Raw genomic sequence first — 5970 nt, 5'->3', positions numbered from 1 at the left:
TGCTGCCTGTCATCGCTGTGTGTCTGCGGGCAAAGGCCTCACCCTCTCTGAGGTCTGTTGAAAAAGATCCCGTACATGCCTGTTCCCCTTCCAGGGATCGTGCCCACATATGGGTAAATCCACACCCTTACGGGGTCCTCTGTGCCTTACCGCCACCACCACCATGGCCGCTCTTCCCTCCGAGTCCTCCCTTGCTCACACGGGCCCAACGCCTTGAGTCCCTTTACTCTTCTGCCAGGCACGGTCCTGCCTCAGGGCCTTTGCACTTGCTGTTCCCCCTCTCTAGAATGAACTTCCCCCATTCCTCCTCCAGCTGGCGCTTCTTCCTGTTTGAGCTCTTGGCTCCAATGCCACCCCCTCTGAAAGTCCCTCCCCGATTACCCCCAGCTGAAGAAGCTTCTCCATCCTTCCCTTCACGTTACATCCTGTTCTGTTTCCTTCCCAGGACTTACCTTCTTTGAAAATATTTTCTTCACCCCTGTGTTTGTGGACAGCCTGTCTGACACTAGACCGAGCCCCTGGGGGTCCGAGACTTTTCTGGCTTTTGCTTTCTGGAGGTTTTCTCCATCTATTTCGGTCGCGGCTACCTTCTGGGGCAGCGCTTGGTACACAGTAGGCTCTAGTCCGTCCCTGTCGAGGAGATGAATACAAGGCGGAGTGGGAAGCCCACCCTGGCGGGGGCAAAGGCTTGCAGGTGGGAACGTGGGGTTGGAGACTGTGACCCCGAGGACCCGGTGGAGGGCCCCCCGCTTTCTCCCCTTCGGGGAGGGGCTCATACCTGGGGATTTGAGCGCACAGACACCCCCCAGCACCGCGTGGGCACACCCTGGGCACCCATGCGCCCCTTCTCTGCGAGAGGCACGGGCAGCCGTCCGGCCTAGAACAAGGGTCCCCTCTCACCTCCCCCTCCGCCTCCGGCTCCCAGGGATCCCAGATGTCGCCGCAGCAGGTGAAACCCGCCTGACGCTGGGGGAAGGCCCGGCACAGATGTCCCTGCGATGAAACATCTGGGCCGCACGTTGCCGGCAGCTGGCGGGAGCCGGGACGCCGGGAAACGCGCCGACATCTCCAGGCGGTTGTGTGGCCCGGAGTCACCTCCAGTCCCACCGTCTGTCCCCTCCCCCCTCGCCTCCCTCAGCCCTGGGGCTTGGTCTCCAGATTACACTCCGAATCCCGGCACCCGGCCGCACCCCCCCGCCGCCTCTGCCGCTGTTTGGGCCAGGCCGCCATCATCACTCGCCTGGGGGGGGCGGAGCAGCGCCTTCCCGCCTCCCTGTCTCCTCCCCGCCTCGCTCGGTCTGCTCCGGCCACCCCGGCCTCTCCGCTGTTCTTTGAACACAACTGGCACGCTCCTGCCCCAGGGCCTTTGCCCGTGTGGTTCCCTCTGCCCAGAATGCTCTTCTCCCCAGACCTCCCCACGGCCAGCTCCTCCTCACCCTCCAAGGCTCTGTTCACATGTCACCTCCTCCGAGAAGCCCTTTGGACACGCTTTGCATAGTTAACCTCTGTTTCAGTCCATTAGGGCTGTTGTAACCGAATTCCCATAGACCAGGGACTGATAAACAACACGTATTTACTTCTGGGGTTTGGAGGCTGGAAGTCCAAGATCAAGGCGCTGGCAGACTCAGTGCCTGGGGAGGGCCTGCTCCTGGTTTAGCGAGAAGGCGGTCATGGGGGGAGGGGTTGGCTGCGTCCATGGGGGCTCCCAGAGGCCCCCCCAATATCATCACACTGGGGTGCAGATCTCAACGTGGGAATGGGGGAGGGGTGGTGTTCAGTGTGTCTGCCCGGCCCACGTCCCCTCTGCTCGGCCGCTCCAGCCACACGGCTCACCTTCCAACCCACCGGCTGGCGCCTGGCCTTTGCTCGACCCAGCGTTTCCCTTTGCCTCCCGTCTTGTGCCTGGCGGGTCCCTGCTCCTCCACATACCCCATTTAATTAAGTTTTTTAATGTTTATTTATTTCTGAGAGAGAAACAGCGTGAGCAGGGGAGGGTCAGAGAGAGAGGGACACAGAATCCGAAGCAGGCTCAGGCACTGAGCTGTCAGCAGCCTGACATGGGGCTTGAACCCACGAACTGTGAGATCATGACCTGAGCCGAAGTCAGATGCTCAACTGACGGAGCCCCCCGGGCGCCCCAATTAGCCCTATTTCGAATGTCGCTTCTTCCCATCTCCCCACTTAGCCTGGCCTCCCGATTTCCCTCTCTGGATCGCTCTCGCCCCCCACCCCCCGCCCGTGGACCCCAAGGGCCTGAGCGGGAGTCTGTTGGCGGGGCCCCTGGGAGCGTCTCCGCACACAGGCAGCCATCAGAGAACCGCACGCTCCGCTGGAATTCCGTTTTCCTCCTCAGCCTGCATCTCCTTCCAGAATCTCCCCGCGGCCGGGCTGGGCTGCAGGGTCTGTTTGGAAGGAGAAGAGTGGCTGGGCGTCGGAGGGGACCTTCTGGAAGCCGGGCTTGCACGGTGGGCTCACCGCTTAAATGTGGGTTGTTTCTTTGGATGGCTCCGCACTCCCTGGCGGAGAGTTTAGAAGGTTCTGGAGCCCCCAGGCCCCCCTGGCAGCACCATCTCTCCCTCGGGCCACCCAGCATCCTGGCCCCTCCTGGGAGCTCCCTCTCAGTCCTAGGCCCCTGCGCCATTTCCGATGGCAGATGTCACCTGGGGACATTTAGTCACATGATCAGTGCTGAGACCTGCTGACCACGGGCCGCGGGGCCCAAGTGCAAATCCCAGACTGCCACTTGCATTTGTTCCGTGTGGTCTCGGGCAAAGCCCGCGGCTGCTCTGGGCCTTGGCTTCCCCATCTCTAAAATGGGGACATGATGCCTTTAACCTTGGTGTTTGTATTGAAAAGAGGGCCGGGCACTAGGGAACTGCCCAGCGAGTATTCGCTGCCGCTGCTTATTTTTTCATTGCCCGGGGGGCCCGGTGCCCGCCTGCTCACCTGCTCCTGCGGTCAGACAGGGTCATGGCCTCCACCCTGCTCTGTGGCGGCCATCACTGTAGGGAGAAGGTTCTAGAAGAAGAGGAAGCCGCTGCCTGGTGGTTCCTCTGAGCTCCACGTTTACAGGGTGAGCCCGGAGCATTTAACTTAAAACAGGTTGGGGGGGGCATGGGGGTGGTTAGTGGCTAAAGGTTCCAGCCCCACCCAGGGGGCGTGGACACTGTCAGCTGCGCCGGGAGTTCAAAATGCGTTGAAAGTCAAGGTTCCACAGCGGACACCCAGCTGCACGTGCTTGGGGGCCTGGACGAAACCCGCGCCTGGACGTGACCCCGGGAATGACCTTCGCGGGCCAGGCCCAGCCAGCCAATGAGGAAGCCCGCTGCGGCGCCTGGAAACCGTTTCCATGACACCCAGGAGCCTCAGTCCCTTGAAGGGCCTGGTCCGAGGGTGAGGGGTTCCGCGCGCGGGTGGGGGGGGGGAGGCTTGCTCGGTAACCATGGCAACGCCAACAGCTGCGGGAGGCGAGCCCAGCTGGCCCGGAGACGCCCGCACCCCGGATCCCAGCGCCGCCGTGGCCCGGCCCTACCGGAGACACCGCTCCTCCGCTCCGGGTTCCCCGAACCCGATTTGAAGATGGCCCCGTGCCCTTGCCCACGTGTGTAGGCGGGTCGCGGGTCACGAGAAGGTTCCGAGACCTCCAGGGCTTGGCCGGGGCAATCCGGAAGGGCTTCCTGAAAGAGGTGGGCGTTTCCCAAACTTCATCGGTAAAGGTGGGGCCCCACCTGCCCCATGATTTATTTAGTGTTTGGCTTCCAGCTGACTCACGTCTTCTCAAGTCGGTGTATTTAAAAACAGAGTCGCTGCTGCCCTGCTGGAAATGGAGAGCGGCTCGCACCTGTCACAAATAGCAGGTGGGCAGCAAGCACACACAGGGTGGGAACAAAACACGCTTCCATCCAGTGAGGCGGCTGCCCAGCCGCTGGCGCTTGGCTTACAAGGGGGTGAGGGGGCGACAGGGAAGGGTCACATCGGTCCCGCTGGAGGCTCCTTCCTCTAATCATCGGAGGGAGGAAGGGGGGCCAGGAGGGCTGGCCGCGGGAATTCTGCTGCTTAGTTAATAATCCGGAGGCACTGTGGGCCCCGGCATCCAGGGGAATCCTACACGAGGGCATTTGGTTAGGCCGAGGGGATAGGCAGCCAGGCAGAGGGCACAGCGTAAGCAAAGGCTCAGAGGTCGGCTGGAGGGAAGCGGAAGCAGCTCTGAGAGGCTTTGTCCCCAGGCCAGGAGGCACACGGCCTCCTGGGCTTTCTGGTGTTTTCCAACAGGGGAGGTAAAAGCGCCTGACCTTCCCACGGCCCACGCGAGAGGGGTCCTGGGGCTGTGGGCTCTGGGAGATCACTGCGTGGGGCCTTCTGAGAGGTGAAAGCGTTTATCTGGAAGGTGATTCCAGGAAGCAGGAGAAAGTGAGGGGAGATGGGGGACTGGCAGCGTAAGGAGCCAATGGTGGGGGCACTTGTGGGCTCACATTTGGGGGACCTCTGGTAGACTGTGTAGAGCAAGCCTCGGAGTTGGCCCATTCGTATCTTAAAGGCTCTGACAAGTTCTGCAGAAGGGATACCTGTCGAACAATTTCCCAGGTGAGGTGAACATAACCTCTTTATCCACAGCAGTTTCCGGGCCACAGTTTTCGAGCTCTCTCATCATACGACTGCCCCCTCTGGTATCCAGACTGCAACACGAGACAGAAAGGCTGAGACGACTAACAACGAAATAAAAATTACTAGTAATAATTATTATTCCCGCAAGAGGACATTTATTGGCTTGTGTATCTGGAAAGTCCAGACTGTCTGCTTTCAGGCATGGCTGGATCCAAGAGCTGAAACGATGATAGTGGTGCTACTCTAAACACCTATGTCTTTGTTGAGGTGTAATTGACATATAAATATGCAAAAACGTATGATTCGATAGGTTTTGACACATGTATATTTCCACGCAACCACCACCAAAATCAAGAGGAGTACATCACCCCCCAAACTTTCCTTATGCCCCCTTTTGAAGACCCCTCCAGCACACGATGAAACCCTAACAGGACGGGTACTTTGAGAGTTTGAAACCGAGTGGCTTGCTCGGGGCTCTGCTGGGTTGGGAACAGGCGAACTTAAGCAGGTCTGGGCAAACACAGCCTGCAAACAGCGCCCAGCAACGGCCAAGTCCCGGGTCCCCAGTTTCGGGCGGAGCTTGGATCCATGAGCCGAGATGATGCGTCTGGAAGGCCGTCACTTTGTGTCTCGGCCCGGCTTTCCTCTGAGTGCGCTTCATCCACAGCTCAGGCCTCCCGTTCATGGAAGAAACAGAGAGCCCCAGTCTCCAAGCGAAACTCCTCTCCTTCGGGTCAGCAACCCAGGCGGACCCGGAAACGCTCCCGCCTCTTGGTCTCAGCAAAACCCGTGCCTGATTCCGGTTGGCCTGACTCGGGTCCAATCACTGTGGCTGAGGGAGGCGAGGGCTCCCCGGCTTAGGGTCACCCGGGAGTCTGCAGTTTGTGGGTGTGGGTCAGGCTAAGAGTGGAGGAGCAGGGCTTTGCTCAAGGCGGAGCCAAGGCATCCGGACTGGCCCAGCAGCGGGGGTTTAAACCCTGGGCTCTCTGGACAGGCTGTGTGACGCTGGGAAACCAGCTTGCCTTCTCTGAAGTCTGTTTCTCCATCCTCAGGAAGAGCTCTAGGGGGGACTGCGACTGGATCCTTGAAACACGGAGCTCACCGGGTCTGGACGGCCCAGGAGCCTGCGGGGAGGACACCGCCTTCCCCCTACGTCTCTTCCGTGACCCCGGGGACCACAGGCCCGGATTCCTGGGCGTTTCTTACCGCCAGGCCTTGTCGCACGCATACACATCAGGGGCATGGGAGTCGCGGCCCGTGAGCGCAAAATTCATGGACGAAATAACCTACCTACACAGGCAATTTCAAAAAACCTAACTTGCTGCTTATAAGGGAGAAATAAAAAGAATGTTCTATATTGTAACT

At 59.9% G+C, this 5970-nt stretch overlaps 2 long non-coding RNA genes across 2 annotated transcripts; one reads left to right on the top strand and one right to left on the bottom strand.

Annotated features, from left to right (window-relative positions):
• Positions 1–452: 452 nt before the first annotated feature.
• LOC120242048 lies at positions 453–3031 on the bottom strand. Its single transcript, XR_005531006.1, has 2 exons — positions 2947–3031; positions 453–630 (listed from the first exon to the last, which is right to left on the bottom strand). It is a non-coding gene; the product is annotated as an uncharacterized LOC120242048 (long non-coding RNA).
• Positions 3032–3472: 441 nt separating this feature from the next.
• LOC120242116 lies at positions 3473–4740 on the top strand. Its single transcript, XR_005531014.1, has 3 exons — positions 3473–3686; positions 3763–3857; positions 4615–4740. It is a non-coding gene; the product is annotated as an uncharacterized LOC120242116 (long non-coding RNA).
• The last annotated feature ends 1230 nt before the right edge of the window (positions 4741–5970 follow it).

The sequence above is a fragment of the Hyaena hyaena genome, unplaced genomic scaffold (assembly GCF_003009895.1).
Source record: "Hyaena hyaena isolate Hyena2069 unplaced genomic scaffold, ASM300989v1 scaffold_296, whole genome shotgun sequence".
Taxonomy (NCBI): Eukaryota; Metazoa; Chordata; class Mammalia; order Carnivora; family Hyaenidae; genus Hyaena; species Hyaena hyaena.
This window is presented reverse-complemented; position numbering and strand designations above follow the sequence as displayed.